Genomic DNA, 13,690 nt, shown 5'->3' with positions numbered 1-13,690 from the left:
GAAGGAAGATAGAGGTTAAGAGAGACTCTTTTGCCTGGAGAAGAAAGCGTTAGCAGGTGATTTCACGACTCTCTCAAAATATAATTACCTGTGAAGAGTATTAATCAGTTGTTTTTCCCATTCTACAAAAATAGGGTCAAAGGAAGGAGGTTAAACATAGCAATTAACTTGGACGAGATGGAGAGTTGCTTGAGAAGAAGCTCTTGATCTCCTTTTTGTTTTCTGTGTCGCAATGCCACAAAAATTACTGGTTAATAATAAATTCCAAGCAAATGTCTGCCGATCTAAAGAGTGAATGAATGAATAAATGAAGGAATTACAGATTAAGCTCAAGTCCTCAGAGACAACACCTGTCCCAGAGAAAAGTATGAGGAAGAGAAGAAACAGCAACAGATATCTGGTCTTTGAACACACCCATTAAAGAGTTCTCAGGGGAAATAGTAAAGATTACTGGGTAACAGGATATATATGTAAGTTGGAGGTAAAAATGGGTACAAGGATGTGATAAATAGAAATAAAAAGAAGGAAAACCATTCTCTAAAGGGAAGACTCTGGACCATAGAAACACAAAAACATGTAGCAGTTCCAGACAGACAGAAAATCCAGCCACAAGCTGGTTACTCATTTACAACAATAAAATAAGAAAAAAAGTAAAGAAAAACCTCTTGACAATAGGTTCTAGTAGTTCACTGCAAAAAGCATGCATTATGAACCGCTGGGTACCAGGTCTGCATTGCAGGCTGAGATCCAAAACTAGAATCCTCTTCAGAAACCTTGGGCTGAGAGGAAGTAATCAACTATTCTCCAATATAAAATATAAAGTTAAAAAAATAAAATGATAAACAACAAGCCTCCCCTGTATAGTACATGGAACTCTGCTCAATAATCTGTAATAAGTAAATGTGGGAAAAAAAAAAAAACTTGAAAAAGAATAGATACATGTATATGTATAACTGAGTCACTTTGCTGTGTGCTTGAACCTAACACAATATTGTTAATCAATTACACTTCAATATAAATTAAAAATTTAAAGAAAAAAATAAATAGAGAAAATATTGCCAAAATCCAGATTTCTGGTCTCTTTAAAAATAGATAAAACAGAACTCCCATTCCAAGCCCAGTGCAGTAAGTATATACTATGTAGCAACTAGAAAGAACTTCTGGGAGAAGATAATCCTCATCTAAACCCTGACCTGCCTCTTGAGAAATCTGTATGCAGGTCAGGAAGCAACAGCTAGAACTGGACATGGAACAACAGACTGGTTCCAAATAGGAAAAGGAGTTCGTCAAGGCTGTATATTGTCACCTTGCTTATTTAACTTATATGCAGAGTACATCATGAGAGACGCTGGACTGGAAGAAACACAGGCTGGAATCAAGATTGCCGGGAGAAATATCAATAACCTCAGATATGCAGATGACACCACCCTTATGGCAGAAAGTGAAGAGGAACTAAAGAGCCTCTTGATGATGGTGAAAGAGGAGAGTGAAAAAGTTGGCTTAAAGCTCAACATTCAGAAAACGAAGATCATGGCATCTGTTCCCACCACTTCATGGGAAATAGATGGGGAAACAGTGGAAACAGTGTCAGACTTTATTTTTCTGGGCTCCAAATCACTGCAGATGGTGACTGCAGCCATGAAATTAAAAGACGCTTACTCCTTGGAAGGAAAGTTATGACCAACCTAGATAGCATATTCAAAAGCAGAGACGTTACTTTGCCAACAAAGGTCCGTCTAGTCAAGGCTATGGTTTTTCCAGTGGTCATGTATGGATGTGAGAGTTGGACTGTGAAGAAGGCTGAGTGCCGAAGAACTGATGCTTTTGAACTGTGGTGTTGGTGAAGACTCCTGAGAGTCCCTTGGACTGCAAGGAGATTCAACCAGTCCATTCTGAAGGAGATCAGCCCTGGGATTTCTTTGGAAAGAATGATGCTAAAGCTGAAACTCCAGTACTTTGGCCACCTCATGCAAAGAGTTGACTCATTCGAAAAGACTCTGATTCTGGGAGGAACTGGGGGCAGGAGGAGAAGGGGACGACAGAGGATGAGATGGCTGGATGGCATCACTGACTCAATGGACGTGAGTCTCAGTTAACTCCGGGAGTTGGTGATGGACAGGGAGGCCTGGCGTGCTGTAATTCATGGGGTTGCAAAGAGTCGGACATGACTGAGCGACTCATCTGATCTGATCTGAAACTTTTTTTGTTTACATTTTTTAAATATCCTAAGTATTTTAATAAACTTGAATTAAATAAGCTAATGCATTTAAAATGCCTAACACATGGGAAGAAGTCAATAAGTGTTAGTTATTAATACAATTATTAAATGTCATTTTAGTCTGTTAATTTTCTCTTCTTATTGATTTTTAATTGTTCTTTAATTTGCTGCTTTATACTACTTCCTTATTTTATTACTACTTGATCTGTTTTATAATTTTTGTAAGTATGTTCTCAGTGGATGCTATTTATTTCAACCACTCATTCTAGCTTATTTTATGTTTTAATTGTTCTCTTTAGTGCTCATGTATCATAATTGCCTGCAACCTTCGTTTTGCCATTTCACATGCAATTTTCTCCATCTCTTGCTATTTTTATCCTTTCATTGCCTATTTTCTTCTTAATTATGTTTCTCTTATTTCCTGGATCTTTATAATTTGCCATTATTTTCTTCTGTTTTTTAGTCTCATTCATCCACAGATGAATAAAGCTTGTTAGGCTGAGCGCCGAAGAATTGATGCTTTTGAACTGTGGTGTTGGAGAAGACTCTTGAGAGTCCCTTGGACTGCAAGGAGATCCAACCAGTCCATTCTGAAGGAGATCAGCCCTGGGATTTCTTTGGAAGGAATGAAGCTAAAGCTGAAACTCCAGTACTTTGGCCACCTCATACAGAGTTGACTCATTGGAAAAGACTCTGATGCTGGGAGGGATTGGGGGCAGGAGGAGAAGGGGAAGACAGAGGATGAGATGGCTGGATGGCATCACTGACTCGATGGACGTGAGTCTGAGTGAACTCTGGGAGTTGGTGATGGACAGGGAGGCCTGGCGTGCTGCGATTCATGGGGTCGCAAAGAGTCGGACACGACTGAGTGACTGATCTGATCTGATCTGATCCATGTACTTTGTTGCACTTATTCATTTAACTCATTTTTGAAAATTTTTACTCATTTCAATTATTAAAAATGCCAAGTATTAAGTGTTGACAAAGAGGGACACTTGGTAGAAGTCCTGGCGCTGTGAAGCAGGGTGGCTCCCTCTTATCTTTTCTATTGATCTAGAAAAACTGTTACTTCTATAGTTAATGCCCCAGTTTCCTCAATGCTCGTCTTCCATCTTGTGTATGATAACTGGATCCCTGGCTAAGTTGGCTAACCAAATATGACACAGTAGTGCTATAGAGTAAGCTGTATTCAGGTAAAGACTTTCTATATAATTTTTAGATTTATTTTTAATAAAAGAACTAATCAACCTTAAACCTTCTAGATGCTACCTACCCTGGTAAGATATATAACAGAACAGTCATAACTGAGTTCTTACAGCTCTTTCCCACATCAGCCTGGCCCCAAAATATAAATTATCAGGAAACATAATGGATTCTCTTACTGTAAGGTTCTTACCACCTCAATTAAGCGTTTAAGGACTAGGGTTTCAAGGGTCGGTCTGGATAAAGGGGAAGAACAGAAGCTTTGTAGTTAGACCATCTTGGGTCCATATCCTGGCTCAATCACTGAGTAGCAGTTTGATCTTGGGCAAACCATTTAACCTCTCTGAGTCTCCATTTTCTCATGTATAAAATGGAGACGAGAATGTTTATAAAGACATTGGTCTAAACTGAAAAGTTGAAAGTGTTAGTCTCTCCATTGTGTCTGATTCTTTGCGACCCTATGGACAGGCTCCTCTGTCTATGGAGTTCTCCAGACAAGAATACTGCTGGAGTGGATGGCCATTCCCTTCTCCAGAGAATCTTCTCTAATAGGGAAATGAACCCAGGTCTCCTGCACTGCAGGCAGATTCTTTATCATCTGAGCCCAGATTCTTTACCAGGAAAGCCCCTAAGAAAACTGGAGTGGGTTGTCATAGGGCACTCAATAAATATTATGAGCTAGTATTCTTAGTATAGACATGGATACTGGTGGAGGCTCAAGTTATCCCCAGAACATTAAGCATGTAATTAATTGTGCTTTTGTTCCTCCACCCCTCGAAAAAGGCACAGAACCCTCAGTTGTTATGCTGGGTCCCTCTATCCTGAATTCTGATGAGAGAGGGACCTGAAACTTCCCTCATCAGAACCTCATCCTCTAACTGTTAGAGCATCCTCTAGGTCTACAGGTTTCCTGAGACTGACTTACACACTCCCAGGCTAGATCAATTTCTGAAGGAGATGTAAACAGAGTATGATTTTAGACAGGTGTGTGAGTTTGAAAAACTAATAAGCTCATAGAAGTTTGGGGGAGGTTTCAGAAAATGAATTTGACTTCAAACTAAAAGACATTAGAGAAGAAAGGGGAAGAAATGGCAAAAGATTAAACGAGGAGAAATGTAATTTCTTACAAGTGAGGAAATCATATTATAATTTAACTTCCAAACATCATTGGTCTCTATATCTATATATTTTGAAAGTTCTTGGTATGGAAGAGGGCTATAAGTCTTAAAAGCCTTAAAAGCAGGCACATCAAGTCAGAACCTAAAGCAAATGTAGAATAAACCATCTTACTCCATTTTAAATGGGCCTGTTTGAGTATGAGATAGAGTGAAGGGGTGGCAAGCAGCTAGGGCTGGAAAGAGGAGGGGAACATCTGACAGGCTGGCAAAGAACAGGCTCTCCTGTGGATAACATGTGCTCAGTTCATGCTTCCTTTTCCTTCTTTTTTGATTGTTTTGTAAACTATGAGAAAGGGGGAGACCCAAGAAAGGGAAGGGTAAGAAATTTAGATGAAACTTAGAGACTATAGGCTTACTGTTTTTACATTTAATTGTGTAAAATTTCACCTCAGAAGAGAAAAAAACTACAGACAAATATCAAACTCCAATAAGTGATATACATACTAGTAGTACTTATTTGGACTAGCAGTATTTATTTATTTATTCGTATTTATTTGAAGTATATGGACTTCCCTGGTGGCTCAGACGGTAAAGCATCTGCCTGCAATGTGGGAGACCTGGGTTCGATCCCTGGGTTGGGAAGATCCCCTGGAGAAGGAAATGGCAATCCACTCCAGGACTATTGCCTGGAAAATCCCATGGAGAGAGGAGCCTGGTAGGCGACAGTCCATGGGGTCACAAAGAGTGGGACACGACTGAGCGACTTCACTTTCACTTTCAGTATTTAGGTGAAAGTGCACTGTTGTCTTTGAAATGCATCAAAAAAGGAAAAAAAGATGGACTGATAGATGGGTGGAAGGATACAGAGATGAAAGAAGGATGTACGATGAGGCCAGTGGAGTAAAGCATTAATGACAGAATCTAGGTGGTAGGTATCAGATAAGTTTTGCTATAAAACTCTTCTAAATTTTCTATATGTTGGAAAATTTCAAAATAAAACTGGAAAAATTAAAAAAGAAAAAAAAAGAATCTTTAATGCAAAGATAGCTACATAATTCCTTTTCTTAGGGAAGTCTTAGGCAGTATTGAAAGGCTTTACCCACTAGAACAGAGCTTCTCAAACTCAGTGTGCTGAGGAATCATCATGGGATCTGGTTAACACGTGAAATCTGATTTAAGAGTTTGGGTGAGGCTTGAGATTCTTCATTGGTCTCAAGCTCCCAGGTGATGCAAAGGATGCTGACTTGGGAGGAAGGAACATCTAAGCAGAGGCTGCCAGCAAAGACTGGTCATCTGAGAGGTCCGAAACAGAGACTGCTGCTGCTGCTAAGTCGCTTCAGTCGTGTCCGACTCTGTGCGACCCCATAGACGGCAGCCCACCAGGCTCCCCCGTCCCTGGGATTCTCCAGGCAAGAACACTGGAGTGGGGTGCCATTGCCTTCTCCAATGCATGAAGGTGAAAAGTGAAAGCGAAGTCGCTCAGTCGTGTCCGACTCTTAGCGACCCCATGGACTGCAGCCCACCAGGCTCCTCTGTCCATGGGATTTTCCAGGCAAGAGTAATGGAGTGGGGTGCCACTGCCTTCTCCAAAAAAGAGACTGGTCCTCTCTAATTCCCAAAGGGTTTTTAGACAGAAAGAAAGGTTTAAATCAAGATGAATTCAAAGACATGTATAGCTTAAGCTTGGAAAATTATTAGATTAGATGATTAGGGGAGGACAGAGTTGGAAATTGCTGCAAATGGAACCATAATAAGTGTTGGTATTTATGTTTTTGTATTTTCAATCTTCCTTCATATAATTAATTCATTGTTTAAAGCACATTATTACACTAATCTGAGTTAACTTCTTGCATATGGTTAATTTTTAATAGAGTTCAATTTATACAAGGAAAGGCTTATTTAAGCAGAAAGCATGCCTTTCTGTGTTCTGTGTTAGGAAGTCTATTGTTTCACAGCGTGAACACTCTTGTGCCACTTTTGGTGACCACTACAGGACTGGCAGAGCATCTAGAATTGCTCTGTCCAACATGGCAGCCACCAGCCATCAAATTAGACACAATTAATAAATTCATTTTCTTAGTCACACTAGCCACATTTCAAGTACTTAACAACCACGTGTGGCTAATGGTGAACTTATAGGACATCAGTAAAATTTCCACCAGTGTAAAAAAGTTCTTTTGGAAAGCATAACTTTTGGCAGAGTCACCTTGCAAAACTATAAATGAATGGCAAAGTCAATCCATGTTTATAAGCATATATTTTTAGTTGATAGGAATATTATATATATGTAAATACCTTTTATGATGGCCATTCCCCAAATTCTTTAAAAATAATATTACATTGATGATATTGGGTGCCATAGTCCTTCCCTTTCAGAGAAGCTGGGGACTATACCAGGGAACTCCCAGTCCTTCTAGCTTTCTGTGACTTTACAGAGTACAAGAACCATGTCCTATTGATATTTGCGTTCCTGGCACCGGATATCAGAAGGTTCTTAATAAATCTGTTGAATAAAGCATTTATTCATTTACTTTTTGGTTAGTTGCTTCAGACTCAAGTCAGTTGTCTCGGGGCCAGGTGCGCAATGGATAACGTGTCTGACTACAGACTCAAGTCAGTCATGTCTTCTGCCTTATATCTCTGTGAAAATGGAGAATATTTAAAGACGTGGAATAGAATTTCCCTAAACTCAATTAGAGCCAGAGATAGAGATTTTTTAAATGTACCGAATTTTAAAATAACAATTGTATTTTCTTTAAAAGAGGTTTAATATTTTATCTGAAAATAAGTTTGTTTAAGAACATGAAACTCCTTCCCAGAGGGAAAGGGGGCCATCTTCTGAAATCAATACCAACTTTTTCCACAATTGAATTCAGCCAATTTAATTACCTTAATATTTACTTAGGTCTAAGGGGCTATGCCACCTTCAGGAGCAACCACAAAAACAAACTGCCCTTTGGAGGTTGTAATTTTTTTTCTTTATAGAGCAGAAGGCAGGGGCGACTTGAATCTGGAACAACTAACCTGGTCCTAGCCCAAGAACAGCATGACTGTCCAGGGACACGTGTGGGCCCAAATGGGCAGGATGATGTATCAATTTCAGTGAAAATAGCATGGTACCATTGTTATATCACAGGTGACACTCTTCCCCAAAATACAAATTTATCTTTTCCTTATAGCTTTTAAGTATATTTCCTTTCCTCCCATATTTTCTTAGGAATGGAAAAACATCATGCTTGTAAGAACAGGGATACTAGAAGAGGCCTTTGACATCATTCAGCTCAACTGTCCTTTCTAGATTTCAGGAAACTGAATCCTATCGAGAGAAAGTGACTTGTCCAGTCACACAGGCAGAAAGTAGCAGAAATGAAGGATACGTACACACGTTTCCCCACATACACTTTAAATGTGGTCATGTTTGGAGTGACTGTATCACTAGGTTTGAGATCAACAAAATTCTTTGTGACTACTTCTACTTCTAAAAAGAACGTCATCTCCACAAAAGGATACTTTATTATAGGTCCATGGTATGACATTTTTGTCAGGAGGGGAGTAGATTTCTCAAACTATTGCTAGTTGGTCTTGAATTCCCCTCTTTTGCTTTATAACTTAATTTCAAATCCCCTCCTAAACTACAGAATTTATTGGTTCCCTTGTCCTACCTAGTATTCCAAGAACAGGGAGCCTAATCTCAAATAAAGTGTTGTGTGAGACTGAAAGTTAAAAATACATCCTGACTGGCATCAGGGTCTCCAACTTGACCTGAATATATTATGAAGTAGCCTCATTCCCTTAGGTCAAAATGCTATTGATGATATATTTATTGAATGAATAGATGAATGAATATATGAATAAATGAATGAATAAATATATGAATATGCCATTGAATGATCTGGCCTCACTCACCTTTTATACCTATAAGGACTTTTACCTGGCAGCTGAGGAAAACCCAATGGATTGCATATGAAATTACAATATTGGGATTTTTTTTTGCTTCAACTATTGTGGACTCAAACAGAATACTTTTCTGGTCTCAGATGCTCAGTTGATACAGTATTAAGGCTTAAAGGCCACATCATGTAAGACGCTAAAGGGACTTACTCTGTTTCCTTTAGGCTCTGTCATCAGGGAGAACCAGGCTATAGGCTTCTGGAAGGCAGGAGTCCATCAGCTCTGTACCCCTGCCTTCAACCCTGCAGATGCGGGTTCACTATGCTCAAGCCTGTCCTCACACTCTTTACCCACGAGCCTGGGGCTGTTCACTGCTACCTGTCCATAGGACCAGAGGAACCCAAAGGCAACTAACTGGGGGCACATCTGAATGTTTTAATATCTTCAAAATTCACATTTGGTTCGGTATAACAATTAAGACTTCATATAATTAAAGTGAGTTTTTAAAGATCTGCATATGATTTTAATTATCATTCTCATTCCCCACAATTCCCTACAATTCCACATGTGGCAACATCTTATATACTTTAACTGGAAAGAAGTCTCTCAGAAGCAGTTAAGAAAAAATTAAAATGATGGCATGTGGCCAAGTATTACCAAGTAACCTCTGTGATATCCAAATGCCTGAAACATGTTCACTAAAATAGTTCACTATTTTTTGCCTCAATTTCTACTTTTTATTTATTTTCTTTGTAAATGTCCTTTTGTCCCTTTGCCTAACATGGGAAAAAGCAAAAACAAAAATAAAAACACGTAAGTTATGGTTTACAAAGATCAAAGCTTCATCGCTATTTTTCCACTACTATGATTATCACAAAGGAAAACCAATGAGATTTTTCTTTCATCAACTGACGTTAATGGCACTCTGCCTTTATAGAGAGAATACCAACACTTTATTTCCATTTTCACTTCATCTTTTGAGTAAGAAAACTCTTACATTGGTTATCTATCAACATTTAAGAGGGGACTGGAGTGAACTTACTCATTTATGTCACATTCTAAAATAATTAAAAATAAATCATTTCACTCTAAAAACTGAATGCTTTCTGCCACCACAAATCTCTGAATTCAAAGGAAGAAGTTCACATGAGGCAAGCTTTCTCCTTCCCTCTAGATCCGATCGGGGTAAGTGATGGAGCAGGGAGAAAGCATGGTGGAGGCGAACTCAAATGGGAAAGTTGTCTGGTGAGAGGAGCCTACGGTTGAGTCTGGGGTCCCTGGAGTGAACAGTAGAAATCAAAAAACATACTTGTAGGACTCCAGAGTTAACTAAGCTGAAAGGACCTTAGAGCTTACTCATTGGGAAAATTTGACAGATGAATGATATAGAGACGAAGAGACTTGCCAGAAGAAAAGCCACAAGAAGAATCCAAGTTTCCTGACTTCACGCTGCTGCTACTTTTCACCTGTTCGTACAGGTTCTGGTCCAAAGTCTGGTAGAGACAGCATTGAGAACCCCATAGAAACTGATGTTCTCCAGACTTGTGGTTGCCAAGGGGGGCTGGGGGGAGGGGAAGGAAGGACTGGGAGTTTGGCATTAGCAGATGCAAACTATTATATATAGGATAGATATACAACAAGGTCCTGCTGTATACCACAAGGAGCTATATTCCACACCCTGTGACAAGCCATAACGGAAAAGAATATGAAAAAGAATGTGTGTATGTATAATTGAGTCACTTTGCTGCACAGAAGAAATTAACACAATATTTTAAATCATCTATAGTTATAAATTTTTTTTTTAAAGAAAAGATATTCTCTTGCTATATGGATGGCTACCCCATAAACAGGTTTTGGTAAGGGGATTCTTTTAGGAAAGATACCATTAAAGAATTCAAAGTGATAATTCTCTTGAAAATATCATCACTGTACAGCTTAATTTATTTAATGCTGATCTGACCCTTATTCTCAGAGAATTTGCCTTGGTCAAAAAGTTTTTCCAAAAAGGAATACTTAAAAAGCTTTTTGAGTTAAAAAGAGAGCCTATTGTGAGTTAGTAACTCATTTAAGAGAAAAGTCATTGCTGGATCCTTTACAGCTGTTATATAATTATGTGGCATTTTAAAATTCAGTGGTAACTTGTCTCCTTCTATCTGATTTATTCATTCAACAAACATATTTTGAGCAACTAATATATACATTTTAGGACATGTATTTGGGAATGAAATACAGAGAGTGTGAAGTGTGTCTGTGCACATATCTGTAATGCAAGGGAATGTATATATATAATAGAGAGAAGAGGGAAAGGAGGGTTAAGAAGACAAACAGTGAGGAGGAGCTAGGTGTGGGACAGTCAGTGACGTGGGGGAGTGGGTGGGACACAGAAGGTAATATAGAAGAAAGGACATTTCCATAGATGACACACAGGTGTGAAGGCTGGGGGATGTGTGTAGCCAGGTAAAGGTGAGCTGACCACATTGCTTGGCATCCAAAGATTACTGGATGACAGGATGAGGGGGATGGAGAGGCAGACAGGGCCAGAGAGTAGAGGATTCTGAATGTCAGACTCAGGGACTGCATTTTCTTAGGTGGGCAACAGAGAGGTGCTCATGATTTCTGGGCAAGGAATGACAAAATTCAGGGGATGTGGGTAAGAGAAAGGAGACACTGAAGGCAGTAATGGTAATTAAGAAATATGCACAATAGCTAGCTAATAAACTTTTCTAGAAGGAGGGTGGTGGCCATGGGAAAGGAAAGGAAAGAGTGGCTTTGAGAGCTAAGTGATCTTTCAGCCTGTCTGATGGACAGAGAAGTGCAATAATCTCCCTCCATCTCTTAGAACCACTCTAAGCCCAGTAAACACTGCCCGTTGTCATTTGAGAACACAAAGCACTTAAGGAGCTATAATTTAACGCTCACCATGGCTAAGAAAGGGGGTCCTTAAGCCTTGTATAACTCTGTATCCTTTTCAAAAGCATACCTTTCCATCAGAAGAGGGGAAAAAATGGCAACTGTGTCCTAACCTATCTTCACTGCTGCTGCTGCTGCTAAGTCGCTTCAGTCGTGTCTGACTCTGTGCGACCCCATAGACGGAAGCCCACCAGGCTCCCCCGTCCCTGGGATTCTCCAGGCAAGAACACTGGAGTGGGTTGCCATTTCCTTCTCCAATGCATGAAAGTGAAAAGTGAAAGGGAAGTCACTCAGTTGTGTCTGACTCTTAGTGACCCCATGGACTACAGCCTACCAGGCTCCTCCATCCATGGGATTTTCCAGGCAAGAGTACTGGAGTGGGGTGCCATTGCCTTCTCCTAGAAACTGCCTACTGGAAAAACCGCTCACACAGAGGAAAAAGGTCAAATTAGAAAGTTATCACTTACAACATTTCATCTGCACTCATGTGGAACAACTGATGCTTTGCCAAGCCCTTTCCTACCTATTTTCTCATTTCCCCTAAAGCAGCCATGAAGGTATTAAGAGTGGGAATTCCTACCCCCATTTTATAAAGACAAGGTTTGATGTCTGTCCATGGACACATGTGAGTAACAAGGACCAGAGTCTCTTAGCTCCCAGCGCAGGGTTCTTACCACTACACATTGTGACCCCATTGCTACATGGGCTGAGTTAATGCAAGTGGTCTGAACTCCATGAGATTTAAAACAGACGCTGGTTGGATAAGATGTGGGTGCTGTAAAACCTAGTCAGGAGAGCAGATAAAGGCTGCCCAGAAAATGTCCTCCGCTGAGTGAAACACAATCCAGAGCCCAGCTGGGAATTCCATTGCCTCCTTGGGTTTTGGAATTGTTTATTTTTATTCCTTGGCTCAAATCTTTCATTCCTGTCCTTGTCTCTTCTCATCTCACTCCTTTTTCTCTCTCTCTCCTCCTAGCAGCCAGTACCCCTCTCTGTACATACGCATGTCTCAGCATCTAATACCACTCTCTAAAAATAGCTCTGACAAGCTTAGTCTCCTGCAGGTGACACAACTTAAAATTGATACCAAAAGACCAGACCATATCATGATCAGCCTTTGATTCATTTACCCTGTGTACTAAAGACCCTGAAATAAAATAAACACAGTTCACAGGGGAAAAAAATTAATGCAAAATGAGACTCTTTCAAGTGGCATTTTCCAGCCCAGTTTTTTGTGGTGGGTTTATGTAATCAGACATAATAGTCTGCACATGTGTGGTTACACTATTTCAGAAATGATTCCCAGCCCACCAGATGACGTCAGAGGGGCCCATGGTGAGCCCCCTGAGTCTGAGGGCGGCTCTCTTCTGCTCAGTTAGGAAAGATGCCAAATAGCAGAACTGTCAACCCAACTTCCTGCCCAGTCACGTAGAGTTTCTTCAGTTCTTGTTCTGAGTGTGCCCGCAGTCTCCTCCCCACACTCTTTTCCTTCATCATGTTCCTCTCATCCACTTACACACAGAGCAAAACTTTTCCTGGAAAGACCTATATTCCAGCTCAAAAAGTTCCAGGCAATGTATACATGCCTACGCACTTGAACAAATCCCCCTCCCCCAACAAAGAACAACTTAATTCATTTGGAATCCATTTTTGAGAAGAGAATTCTCCATCATACTGTCTTGGATTTTTCTAAGCAGGCACCTAGCAAGTCAGCCATGAATATAAGAATAATAATTAGTATAAGCACAAGAAGGGAAAAATCCTTCTGCTCTGGAAACTTTCTAAAAAACAGACAAAGGTGCCTAGAGTATGTTTAACAGGGTCAGCTTTGACCTCCTACTTCCCTCCCAGAGAGGAACTTGACAAATATTATAGAAATTCAGAGGATATTTTGCCAAAGGAAGGTAGAAAATAAAGAATTCTTACTTGGAAGAGGCCTTGAAAGTCACCAAGACAGTTACCACCTGGTACTTAACCCTCTTCCACAACATCCTGACCAAGTATTAATACTTAGCCAAACCATGCCTGCATGCTCCAATGATAGGGAATCCTTGGCTTCCATAGGCAATAGACCCCTTCTTTGGACAGCACTGACTGTAAAAAAGGCCCCTCCAATGTTGAAGTAAAATGTTTCTACTCAGGATTCTACCCTACTCCCTTTAGATCATTCAGAATGAAGCCAATATCTCACAGATGACAGCATGTCTCTAACTATTACTTACCATCAAACCTTCTCTTTAATAGGTTAAGAATTCCTAATTTTTTTCAACCATTCCTCATCTGATGAAACAGCTGGTACCCTCTTGTTTCCTTCCAGTCTGGCCATTGTCATGTACAATTTCACCAATGT

General features: G+C 40.0%; 1 protein-coding gene across 4 annotated transcripts in view; it reads right to left on the bottom strand.

Moving 5' to 3' along the window:
• Positions 1-13,690, bottom strand: part of PBX1 (PBX homeobox 1) — a 334,443-nt gene that overhangs the window by 57,096 nt on the left and 263,657 nt on the right. The gene's annotated exons all lie outside the window — the stretch shown is intronic.

This window comes from Bos mutus, chromosome 3 (assembly GCF_027580195.1).
Source record: "Bos mutus isolate GX-2022 chromosome 3, NWIPB_WYAK_1.1, whole genome shotgun sequence".
In the NCBI taxonomy this organism is placed as follows: Eukaryota; Metazoa; Chordata; class Mammalia; order Artiodactyla; family Bovidae; genus Bos; species Bos mutus.
Note: the sequence above shows the minus strand (reverse complement) of the source record. Positions and strands in the feature narration are given on the sequence as shown.